Source organism: Phocoena sinus, chromosome 8 (genome assembly GCF_008692025.1).
Source record: "Phocoena sinus isolate mPhoSin1 chromosome 8, mPhoSin1.pri, whole genome shotgun sequence".
Lineage (NCBI taxonomy): Eukaryota > Metazoa > Chordata > Mammalia > Artiodactyla > Phocoenidae > Phocoena > Phocoena sinus.
In genome coordinates, this window is record NC_045770.1 from 99,232,845 (window position 1) to 99,246,204 (window position 13,360).

The window sequence follows — 13,360 nt, forward strand, 5'->3', positions numbered from 1 at the left end:
CAGGCCAATTATTCCAAGCATATGGTTCAGTTGCTATTCCAGTGACCAGTAAAGAGACAAGGAGTAAAGCATCAGCTGTTAGCTAGGCTCAAGGAGCTAGGATGCTCTGGGATTGGCAGGAACTCTGTGCTGGCTGAGATGCCATTACAAATGGGCAAAAGTCCATTGGGAGGTAAAAATATAAATGTCACCTGAGAAACAGAGGATCTGGGGAAACAACGCAGGCTTTTTCTTTATCTTCTGATGAGCTATCTCCCTTGGAATTCTTTTTTCCTTTTCCTTTTCACTGCATCTCAAATTTAGTTCTCAGTTAATGGCCAACCTCATTACCATCATAAAGTCCAAGCTTTTCTGTCTCTCTCTGTGTGTCTCTCTCTGTCTCTCTCTCTCTCTTTCACTTTGGTCTATGTTATTCCTTCCCATGTCCAGTCCTATGTCCCTTCCTGACCCTCCCTGGATATTCACTGTCACGTATTGAATGTGAATCCTTTCACTTCACTCCTTGTCATTCAGTTGGAGTGGATTAGTATCTCTAAGTCAACATGTCAAAAGTAGAATTCACACACACACACACACACACACACACACACACACACACACACACCCCGCTCCTTCCTTGGATTTCCCATACCCGTCAAGGAAGACTTTATCCTTGCTCAAGTCGCTCAAGTCAAAAGCCCAGGAGTCATCGCTGAGCCCTCTTTTTCTCTTGTTTCTTGAACTCCCCATCCGTAAACAAAGCTCGTGGGCGTGCCTTTCAAAATAAATGCAGGGGCTTCCCTGGTGGCGCAGTGGTTGGGGGTCCGCCTGCTGATGCAGGGCACACGGGTTCGTGCTCCGGTCCAGGAAGATCCCACATGCCGCGGAGCGGCTGGGCCCGTGAGCCGTGGCCGCTGAACCGGCGCGTCCGGAGCCTGTGCTCCGCAACGGGAGAGGCCACGACAGCTAGAGGCCCGCGTACCGCAAAAAAAAAAAAAAAAAAAGAAAAGATGTAGGGATGGTGAAAAAAATGTGACAGTAATCATTCATCCAAAAAAGTTTATATTCCTATTACCTTAAGCCAAAATGTATTTTATTGAAAATATATTTAAGGTTTAAGGGTTACTTACTTTACACCCTTTTCCCAATAAACCAACACCTAATTTACCAAGCCAGAAATGTTTTTTATATATAGATTATTTAAATTGTACAAAATTACATAAAGATTTAGGAAAAAATGATAGATATCTCACTACATAGTAGGTTTAGTAGCATAGATATTAGAGGAACAAATTTTATACCCTCTGTAATCATAACGTTTTATTATCTTCTTGTGCACTGTTTCAGTGAACAAAATTTGAGTATGTTGAATTCTTAACATCCATGCCTTAGAAAGTGTTAAAGCCTATTGTCTATTAAATCACTTTGTTTATACTTTGAAGTATGCAAAAGACAAAAGGCAAAAAAAAGGGGGGGGGGAGGGAGGGAAAGACCACAGAAAATGATACACATTGCACAAACACATTCTCAGTGGACTCAGTTGTATTTATTACCATCATAGTTCTTCTCACTGTACATGTAGTGGCTTCAACAATACCTGTGTTTATTCCGAAAAGGATGACTTCACTCTTCTTTATAGGTTTCTGAGATCTGTGTGTTAATTTTCAGGCAATGTCTCAAAAGCCTATCCGATATTAATAAGTCAGATCGAATGGCGGGATGCTGTTCAGTGTTTGGAAGCCACCAGGATAGCTCAGAGTTTTCAGCAATTTCAACCCTAGTGTTCTTCACTCCTTGTACTTGTCACGGAAATGTTTGCTGCTTGAGAATCCACAATGAAAAAAAAATCAGCCAGATACTAATTCTCTGGTGATGACTGCAGAGATGTAGAAACCTACAAGGATTCAGAGAATGATAGTAAGTGGTGAAACTTTTGTACACGCTGGGTTTTTTTTTTTTTTTTGCTTTTTAAAGGCTCCTCTATCCAAACAGCAGAGAACCCACAGAAGAAGAAGCAGGAACTTTAGCCACTTCAGGTGTATCGTATGCGCATTAAGGCCAGTTCTCCCAAATCACCACACGTATTGAAATTACCAACACACTTTTCAACCCTGTACCTTTATATACATCGTATATTCTGTCAAACTGCATAGAAGTAGTCACTGTTGCGACGCTGATCCCTTCCCGAGCACAGCCTGGAACACTTGCATGCCTGCTCTCCACGGAGACTCTTAAAACAGCAGGCTGCCTCTGCAAGCCCTTTCCGATCGAGATCTTTGTCAGCTTTGAGATGCCCAGTCCTGGAGTTCATAATGTCTCCCTCCTCCGGTTGGTAAACTTCTGCACGTATGGAGGAGGCACGTTTGGAGAATCGGTTTGTCCCACGAGGCTGTTCACTCCGCCTGCATTCGCGGCTTCTTCCTAATTGTCCTTGTCGTGGGTCCTGTCCCAGCTGTTGGGAATGACACCCTTGGAAAGTGCCCGAGTCGCCCTAGGCCCCTCCTCCCCACCCACGCGCTGTGTCCTCTGTGCGCCTGCGCAGGTGGAGCTGTGCGCTGCAGACGCCAGGCTGGTGTCTCCTCGCCTCGTCCCGCGCCGCGATCTCCAGGCGGGGCCTGCCGGGCACCCGGGAGCCCCTTTTCCGCCCGCCCACTCTGCCTTCTGCAGCCGGGTCTGGCTCTTGGGGATAGGGCCTCCCCAGGGGCCCCTCCTCCCGTGATCAGGGCCTCCCGCTCCCGAGTCCTCTCTAGCCGCATCCCCGGCTCTCCTCCCCGCCCCCGGACCCCTCTTCCTTCCCGGACTCTTTCCCCTGTTCAGGACTTAGAGAGCTGAAGCAGGCCCTGTTGGCAGTGAACAGCGGAGTGGAGTAGCGGAGCACGATCTTAACCAAGAGAAAGAGCTCTTGGGAGGGAGGTGGACCAGCCCACACTCATCTTTTCTCTCGCTCCACACCTAGGCTAGAGCTCAGCCAATCGACTTCCTCAGTAGCAGAGTTGTTACCCAATGAGAGCAGGACTCCAAGATCTCTCTGTCCATTGGCAAGAGGCGCAGTTCCCCAGATCTCGGAATTAGGGAGGTTCCCGCCTCGTTACCTGAGCAGACGACGAGTGGGATCTTGGTTGGGGAAAGACACTTCTTCCCTTACATGAGTTACACCTTTGATCCTGGGGCTGATCTGGAGTTTGGGGGAAATTCACTGGCTGGGGCACAATTCGAAAAAACCCTCAGGTTTGGTGGAGGAGCCGGAACATAGTCCTGGCTACAGTTGTTTCTGAAAGGGGAAATGAGGTCTGTCCCTGGAAACGTAAAAAGAACAGAATAAAGTAAAAGGATGTGTATTTCTTTTGCGGTGCCCAAGCGGGGGGAGCACGTTCTAATTTTAAAAACGGATGGGTCTTCTAAGACCCAACATTAACTTCATAAAAAATGTTTCCTAAGATCACTCTCTCTCTGTGAATTCTGTATGTAACCAACAAATGATGGCAAATGTGTTTTCCTGAGTGAACTTCTTTCCAGGATAAAATACTCTAAGTGACAAATGTTGATTACGTTCTCACAGGCAGGTTCACCATTGAGAGAACTGAAGCCATCTACCTTCACATAGATCTATAAGTGACTACGTTTATATGACCTATTCACTCTTTTTCATCAACGTAATTCCGCAAGCTTTTGCCCAGGGACATGAAAGCTGCAAATATCTTCATTGTTTATTTCAGTAACTTTCCTCAAAGACCTAACAGTTCTTCAACAGAAAAGCTCAAAGCACAGTTTACATCCCAAGACTTCTTGAACCCTTGCCTCAACGTCCTCGCCTTGTTATATCCACATCCGAAACTGTTACCCAACCCTTACCTTATCCTAATCAATCCTCTACGTTAAAGACACAACTTAAACCAGACTTCAAAACCTTAATAAATAACCCAATCTTGCTCTCCTCCCTCGGAGACACAAACAAAATTCTGTCAAGTTATTGCTCTCCATGACTTCTAGAAGCAAATGACGTAGTTTTGTCTTAGCAACAGGTTGCTTTGCGGATCTTTCTAGGAGCCGACAGTTGACATTCTTGGAGGTCCCGGCAAGACCTAGTCAGTTTCTGTTGCCGCAGCCCAACACCTCCGACTCAGAACCCTTGTGTTCCTCTGAGGTCCCTTGAACTTTCTCTCCGGGCGCTCTGCACTCAAAGGTAGGGAGAGTGAATCATATATTAAGTTGAACTCCAGTTTCTCTTTGTTGAATTCCCCAAGTGGTGAGTTTATTTTGCCCGTGGGAGCAAAGAAACGTTTTTAGGGATCGTTTTGCTTATCTGATCAAAAGATTTAAAGTCAGCTTCGCGCTTCCCCGGTTGTCCAAAGAACAGAAGAACCCAGAGAAGGCCGGAAGAAGCCGGGAGGAAAGGAAGGCGAAAGCCTCCGAAGTCCCGAAAGTCAGGCAGTCTTAGTCCCGCCTCCCTCCTTTCAAGTTGTCCGAGCGGAAGAGGGAGCTCTTTCCTCCGCCAGCCTTGGACGGAGCTGCGAGGCCTTCGCTTCGCCAGATGAGGAGCGACCTGGGTGGGGCGCTGGCGGCGGGCGAGGTGCGCGGCGGAGCGGGGGAGCCAGGTGCGCGCCAGCCCCCGGGGCTGGGAGGGGAAGGGACCGGGGCCCCAGGGCCTGGGCCAGGCAGCGTCCCCCACCTGGGGGACCCAAGTAGGAGCAGGGTTTTTTTTTTCATCTTTATTGGAGTAGAATTGCTTTTCAATGGTGTGTTAGTTTCTGCTTTATAACAAAGTGAATCAGTTATACATATACATATGTTCCCATATCTCCTCCCTGTTGCGTCTCCCTCCCTCCCACCCTCCCTATCCCACCCCTCCAGGCGGTCACAAAGCACCGAGCTGATCTCCCTGTGCTATGCGGCCGCTTCCCACTAGCTATTTCAGGGGCTGCTTCGTGTTATGCTCCGTGCCGGCGGGAGCGGGGTGGCGGGCTCGGACGAAGCCTAGGGTCAGCCGCGATCTGATTCCTACCTCTCGACAATGGCCAGGCTCAGCTCTGGGGAGCCCGAGCCAGGGAAGAGTGAGAAGTGGGGTAGGGAAGAGGGAGAGGAGGCGGGGCGGGTGGGGGGGGGGAGAGAAAGAAGGGGGCCAAGGAGGGAGGAGAAGAGAGAAGAGGGAGGGGAAAGGGAGGAGAGAGAGATAGGAGAGAATCATCTCTCATTTTACAAACAGAAAACTAAGGCTCAGAGAGGCTGAAGTGAGCTTCCTAAATAGCTCATTCCCAGTGAATGATGAAGCCAGTACCTCTGCTCCATTGTGAAATAGTCAAGTGGATAAGCACAGTCTTTACATAACTTCTTCTTGACCGGAGATGCAGGGGCTAGAACTTAAACTAAACAAGGTGAAGAAGGAACCCAGGAGGTGAACATTCTACAATTTCTCTGTTCTCTTCAACAAATCATTGCTTTTTCTAGAATAGAAGAGCTCAAAAGACATAATAATTAAAGACAACGTATGTACCTCAATTGGATCTTGGTCTGATATAAGAAAAAGTCCAAAATTTTTCAGATGGAAAGTGGTAATTAGTGTTAAAATGTCATGATGTCTCTAAGTGTAAAATAATGTAGTAAAATAAGAAGATGATGTAAATTTGCAAATAAAATGAGCACATTACCCTATGTTACAAGTTTATGGAGGCTCATTATACTATCCTCTTTTTTTTCTATTGGAAAATGTTCATAATCAAAAGTCACCAAAAATATACTCTCTGGGGCTTTGTGACCTTGAGTAAATAGTTTGATCTGTCTGGGGGTTCAAAGGCTTTATTAGTGAAGTGGGACTAATAATACCTATCTCACAGGGTTGTAAGAATTATATGAGGTAGTTTATGAAAAGCAATTAGAACAGGGCATAGCTCCTCACATGCACACTTCATTCATTCATTGAATATATCTTTGCTGAAGGCTTGCCCTGGGCCAGGCTTTGTGTTAGATGATGGAATTCTGAAGACAGATGGCTGCTACCCTCCATGGCTTTCATTCTAGTGGTATATATCACTATTGAAGATTTCACTATTTTATTTACATTGTTCATTCCCTTCTGGGGAGACATCAGAGGGAAGATAGATGGGGAAAAATAATACAGAATCCCTCTTTAAAACTAAAAACTAAAGCTGGAGCAAAAGTTTCTCACTAACTTCCCAGGTGGACTCTCACTTTACGTTTATTTAGCCTTCATGGCACTACACAATTCTCTTCCCATCTGTTTCCCTATAATTATACCATCTCGGTATCATCTTCATCTTAAATGGAGGCCAGATTTTAACATCAGTGTATCTAGAACACACTTTTGAATTCTCCAACTGAAAATCCATCTGTAGGGTATTTATACCTGCATTTGAATTCCATCTCTGCTTTGTAACTCTAGGCTCGGGCAGGTCACCTATTTTCTCTGAGTTATACTTTCTCCATCTGCAATATGAAGACAGGGCTTCCCTGGTGGCGCAGTGGTTGAGAGTCTGCCTGCCGATGCAGGGGACACGGGTTCGTGCCCCGATCCGGGAAGATCCCACATGCCGCGGAGCGGCTGGGCCCGTGAGCCATGGCCACTGAGCCTGCGCGTCCGGAGCCTGTGCTCCGCAACGGGAGAGGCCCGCGTACCGCAAAAAAAAAAAAAAAAAAAAAAAAATGAAGACATATCTACATGGTATATATGTGGGCATTGGCAATTAGACACAATTTTTGTAAAGTATTTGATATACTGCTCTATGAAAAGGAGATGTTATTGTTCAGATCATTATCATTAGTGGATGAATTGTCTACATGCTAAATTAACATCTCTAAGGAAAGTGAGGGTGGAGCTGAAAGGTGGGCTAGGGGGTCCCTGTTAATCTTACTCTCTGTACAATTAATGATAGCCGTGAAGACACTGCTATAACTTGACCCTTTCTGAAATTAGTGTTTCAGCTGAATTGTCTATTCATCTTCAAGCCATCATGATCTCTGAGAAGCCCAAGTCACAGAAGGACTCAGATAAAAAGAGTAAAACAAATACTGAGCACTGCTTTTATAAGGTATGTTTGTAAATACTATTTATGGAATATACCAGTATTAGACTTAGCCATTCTTGATACAGGGCTTCAAAGTTTTTCCTGCCAAGAAATGACCTCATTGTATGTAGGGAATAGCAAAAAAGTTAAAAATCTGTCTCATCTATTTTATTCTTCTTATTTTAGTAGGATGGTGGTTGGGAGGTGTTTTTATAAGAATCTTAAGCAGGTGAGCACGGGGGAGCCAGGTGCGCGCCAGCCCCCAGGGCTGGGAGGGGAGCTTATCAAAGCAGCCGTTAATAAAAATCTATTGTAACACTTCCTGAACAACAACCAAGAAATCAAATGTAACATGTTACAGTAAACTATGGAATGAAAACAAAGTGAATGCTATTTCATAGCATGAAAATATACACCATCCCAAACATGGCTGATCTATTCAATAACAATAGTAACCTACATTTGTATAATGCTTTACAGTTTATAAAACAGTTTTTTTTAATGTTTGTTCTTACCATAACCTTGTTAGGCAAGTAGGGAGGATTTTATTATCCTCAATTTGTTGACGAGGAAAGAGGAGAGTGAGTTGTTGCTTAAGGCAGAAGTGGAATGAAGACTTGCACTTAAGTTTACTGACATTAATTCAGGTCTCTTTCTACTAACTGGGCTCTGTTATATCAAACCATCATCTCCTTTCCTGAGCCTAAAACACTCCTTGAATTTTTCAGCAAGAAGTCTCATAAATGGTAAACATTTGAGACCACAAGTTAAAAACCTTTAACTTTTCTTTTATCCGGCTCTAACTAGAACATCCCCGTATCTAGAAAAGCCAAGACCAACATAGTTGTGTTTTTCTCTGTCCTACTCCATGATCCAGTGAGCTGATAACCATGTACTACCCCAGTCCCCTTTTGAAAGTGTCTATATCTGCCCAAGAATCTTTTAACTAGTCAGAAATCCATTACAGTGTTCCATTGGGGTGTATGACATTTCTGAAAGCATTAGGCCGAAGGGATACTTTTTGAGAGTCTGTATGTATACCCAGAGTACCTTCATATTATCTTTTGTTCCTTTTTTGGGGTTTTTTTTGGATCCAAAATATTAGTACCATTACCAAGAAGGAAAAGAAAAGTTAACATATTAATGTGTCAGTCATTGTGCTAGTCAAGCACCCAAGTCACTTTCTTGCCCTGGTAGAGGAAAAGATTCTGGGCACAGGAGCAAGCCCTGAGGGATGGAGCTGAGGCAGTGTGTGTGGAGGGAGAAAGAAGTCCCTGAACTTGGTTCTCACCAGACACTGAGAGGTACATGGGAAAGGAAGTAGCACTGGCACTTGGGCAATGACCCTGGAGCAAGGGGCCAAAGGAGGAAAGGAGACTGACAATCAAGTTTTCTCTCTCCTACCTCCACTAGCGTACCTTTTCAACCCTAGCTGGCCTTTCTCCACCACCCTGGACTTCCCTGGGCCCCCTAGATGGCAGCTTTTGTTGTAACCCCCGATTTACATTGTGTTTCTATAGGAGGAAAGGTACCTAATTCAGTCGACGGGGTTTAAGCAAGATTTGAGGTGAGGAAAGAAATGACGTGAACTTGTGGATGAGACCCTTTGGATGGACTCAATGTACGGCTATTGTGGAATTGATGCCATATATGCCCCCACTCCCATCTCACAAGTACCAGAGGGGATTCTCCTGTTTAGGAACTGCTTCATGTGGGATGTGTAGATGGTCCCCAAACTATTTCCCTGTCCCGTCTGGATATTCCAGCAAAAAAAAATACAGAATCCCAAAGAAGAAAGCGAATTCGGGGCTTTGCTTGAAGACCGAAAGGGGGTCTGAACTCTCAGAGAGGCCGTTTCCTGGTACCACATCGCCACCTGCCGGATGGAGCCACAAAATGCACACTTTCTAAACAAAAGCAGCCCTTCACCGGTAGTTAAACTGATGTTGAAACTGACCAGGGGAATTTCCATCTGGCGTCCCATTTTGGGGGGGTTTTCAACTCCGACTCACCGACTCACAAAGGAAGGATTGAAAGGCATTGGCAGTCAAATGCAAATGGTATATTCAGGAGCTCAGTCAGCCCCCAGCCTAGGCATCCTGTTGGATTTTACGTGAAAAAGTGGCAGCTGCCTTTCTGGGAGAAATCTTAACCCCTACTTCATCCCCGCCCCGCACCGCCCCAGGACTTTTTTCTCCCTCCAAGGAGGAGTCACCTTGCCTTCTGATAGAGAGAAATCAGATCATCTTAATCCAGTCAGAGATGAAACTACCTTGAAACGGAGTTACAAAATGTTGAGGCTCTCTGTCTACCTCTGGTCTGCTCTGCCCTCCAGGGGTCCCAGCTGAGAGCTTGGGATATTTACTAATACCCCTTCCCTTATCAAATTCTGAACTCCAATTTTTATCTCATCAGCACTAATAAGCCTTTAGGCAATTCTGCTCCGCTTTTCATTGACTTACCTACCCTTGCTGGGGTGGGGGAAGCCTGAAAATTAGTGCGAGCCTTAAGGATCTGAAGAACACAGAACTAACCATCTCTGTCATATATGCATTTGCTTTAACAGTCTGGCCCCTGCAGAAATCTAGTAAGTCCTGGAGAATGACAGTTGACTTCCACAAAGTCAGCCAAGTGGTAGGTCCAGTTGTAGCCACTGTGCCAGACATGGTATCTTTGCTAAAGCAAAGAAACACGGTCTCGGGTATATGGTATGTGGTCATTGATTGGATGAATGTGATTTTGTTTTCTTTCACTATTAGAAAAGGGGATCATAAGTAGCTGAACTCACACAGAAGAGACAATAGTATATATTGTTTAGTTTTGCCCCAAGACTGTATTAACACACTCTCCTTTTGTTACAATAGAGAGAGAAAAATCTGGGTGGTGTGTACTTCCGGCAGACTGTCCCATTAGTCCACTGTATCAATGATATCATGCTAATCAAGCCAGATGACCAAGAAGTAGTCAACATCTTAGAGGCCCTGGGACTCACGCATTTCAGATATTGGGAGATAATTCCTATGGAGAACCCACTAAGTCAGGGGCGTGCCAGGACATCTCATCTAAAGAAAATGATATTTCCCACTATGAAGAAGGAGGTAACATTGCCTCTGGTTTCTGACAGTAGCATATTTCACACCTGGGTATACTGCTTCGGCCCAGTTACAGGCTGCCAGCTTTGACTGGGACTTAGATTAGGAAAGGGTTCTGCCGAAAATCCAGTCCGTGGTGAAAAGAGTGCTGCTGCTTGGATGATTCAGCCTAGCTGACCCTATGGTATTAGAAGTATCAGATTGGAAAAAAGATACCATGTAGAGTTTACGGCACATGTGGGAGAATCACAATGCAGACTCCCGTGGTTCTGCAGCAAGGCCATGCCATTTGCAGTGGAGAATTATATGTCTTTGGAATAACAACTTTTGGTATGCTAGTGAACCCAGGTAAAGATGGAGCACCTGACCGTGAGACGTCATGTGACAATTCATCCAGAACTGCCCATTGTGTGGTGAGTTCTATCAGATTTGCCAAGTCATAATTCAGGTGTGACCAAAAATATCCTCTTGTAATTTGGAAGTGGTACACCCAGAACTGAGCATGAGTGAGAAAAAAATCACAAGGGAGTTGCATGGGCAATGTGGGGAGCATTCCTGCAAAGACATCCATGTCCTTATTCTTGGAACCTATGAATATGTTAAGTTATTTGATAAAGGGCAAATGTGAGGCATCTCTGATTGATCATTTTTAGCTCCTGAGCTTCCCGTTGGGCAAGAGTCTTATAGGGTACAAGTTCCAAAGTTCCCAAAGACCAACTTCAGGTTCAATAATTTGCTAAAAGATTAGTAGAGCTCAGAAAACCATTATACTCATGGTATGGTTTATTACAATGAAAGGACACAGATAAAACTCAGCAAAGGAGTAAGATCTATTCTAGGCATACAAGGCTGATTCAACATGCAAAAACTTATTGATGTGATTCATCACATGAACTGGCTAAAGAAGAAAAGCCATATGATCATATCAGCAGATACATTAAAACATTCAAAAAGACATGACACTATACACAGAAAATCCTAAAGATGTCACCAAAAAACTACTAGAACCAATCAATGAATTTGGTAAGTTTGCAGGATACAAAATTAGTGCACAGAAATCTCTGGCATTCCTATATACTAACAACAAAATATCAGAAAGAGAAATTAAGGAAACAATTCCATTTACCATTGGAAGAAAAAGAATAAAATACCTAGGAATAAACCTACCTAAGGAGGCAAAAGACTAGTACTCGGAAAACTATAAAACACTGATGAAAGAAATCAAAGATGACATAAACAACAACAACAAAAAAAAAACAAAAACAAAGATGACATAAACAGATGGAGAAATATACCATGTTCTTGGATTGGAAGAATCAATATTGTGAAAATGACTATGCTACCCAAAGCAATCTACAGATTCAATGCAATCCCTATCAAACTAGCTATGGCATTCTTCACAGAAATAGAACAAAATATTTCACAGTTTGTATGGAAACACAAAAGACCCTGAATAGCCAAAGCAATCTTGAGAAAGAAAAACGGAGCTGGAGGAATCAGGCTCCCTGACTTCAGACTATACTACAAAGCTACAGTAATCAGGACAGTATGGTACAGGCACAAAAACAGACATATAGATCAATGGAACAGGATAGAAAGCCCAGAGATAAACCCACGCACATATGGTCACTTAATTTATGACAAAGGAGGCAAGAACATACAATGGAGAAAAGACAGACTCTTCACTAAGTGGTGCTGAGAAAACTGGACAGCTACATGTAAAAGAATGAAATTAGAACAGTCCTTAACACCATACACAAAAATAAACTCAAAATGGATTAAAGACCTGGACACTATAAAACTCTTAGAGCAAAACATAGGAAAAACACTCTTTGACATAAACCAAAGCAAGATCTTTTTTGACCCACCACCTAGAATAATGAAAATAAAAACAAAAATAAACAAATGGGACCTAATGAAACTTCAAAGCTTTTGCACAGCAAAGGAAACCATAAACAAGACCAAAAGACAACTCTCAGAATGGGAGAAAATATTTGCAAATGAAGCAACTGACAAAGGATTAATCTCCAAAATATACAAGAAGCTCATGCAGCTCAATATCAAAAAAACAAACAACCCAATCCAAACATGGGCAGAAGACCTAAATAGACATTTCTCCAAAGAAGACATACAGATTGTCAACAAACACATGAAAGGATGCTCAACATCACTAACCATTAGAGAAATGCAAATCAAAACTACAATGAGGTATCACCTCTCACAAGTCAAAATGGCCATCATCAAAAAATCTACAAACAGTAAATGCTAGAGAGGGTGTGGAGAAAAGGGAACCCATTTGCACTGTTGGTGGGAATGTAAATTGATACTGCCATGATGGAGAACAGCATGGAGGTTCCTTAAAAAACTAAAAATAGAACTACCATATGACCCCCAAATCCCACTACTGGGCATACACCCTGAGAAAACCATAATTCAAAAGGACACATGTACCCAATGTTCATTGCAGCACTATTTACAATAGCCAGGACATGGAAACAACCTAAGTGTCCAACAACAGATGAATAGATAAAGAAGATGTGGTATATATATATATATATATATATATATATATATATATATACACAATGGAGTATTACTCAGCCATAAAAATGAATGAAATTGGGTCACTTGTAGAGACATAGTTGGACCTAGAGACTGTCATAAGAGTGCAATAAGTCAGAAAGAGAAAAACAAATATCGTATATTAACGCATATATGTGGAATCTAAAAAAATGGTACAGGTGAACCTATTTACAGGGCAGGAATAGAGATGTAGAGGTAGAGAATGGACATGTGGACATGCTGGGGGAAGGGAAGGGTGGGATGAAATGAGAGATTAGGTTTGACATAAATACACTGCATGTGTAAAATAGATGGCTAGTGGGAACCTGCTGTATAGCACAGGGAGCTCAGCTCAGTGCCCTGTGACTACCTAGATGGGTGGGATGTGGGGGGGGCGAGGTCCAAGAGGGAGGGGATAAGTATACATATAGCTGATTCACTTCATTGTATAGGAGAAACTAACACAGCATTGTAAAGCAGTTATACTCCAATAAAAAAATTTTTGACCAAATCTAATACCCATTTATAAAAACTATCAACAAACTAGAAATAGAGGGAAACTTTCTCAAGTTGATAAAGAACACCTACAAAAATCTTACAGCCAATGTCATACTTCATGATGAGAAACTAGATGCTTTCTTGCTAAGATCAAAAACAAGGCAAGGTTGTTGGCTTTCACCACACCTATTCAATATCATACTGAAAGTC

At 43.4% G+C, this 13,360-nt stretch overlaps 1 long non-coding RNA gene across 1 annotated transcript; it reads right to left on the reverse strand.

Annotated features, from left to right (window-relative positions):
- Positions 1–1,503: 1,503 nt before the first annotated feature.
- LOC116758230 lies at positions 1,504–2,462 on the reverse strand. The gene is made up of 2 exons (XR_004351165.1): positions 2,097–2,462; positions 1,504–1,873 (listed from the first exon to the last, which is right to left on the reverse strand). It is a non-coding gene; the product is annotated as an uncharacterized LOC116758230 (long non-coding RNA).
- Between the last annotated feature and the right edge of the window lie 10,898 nt (positions 2,463–13,360).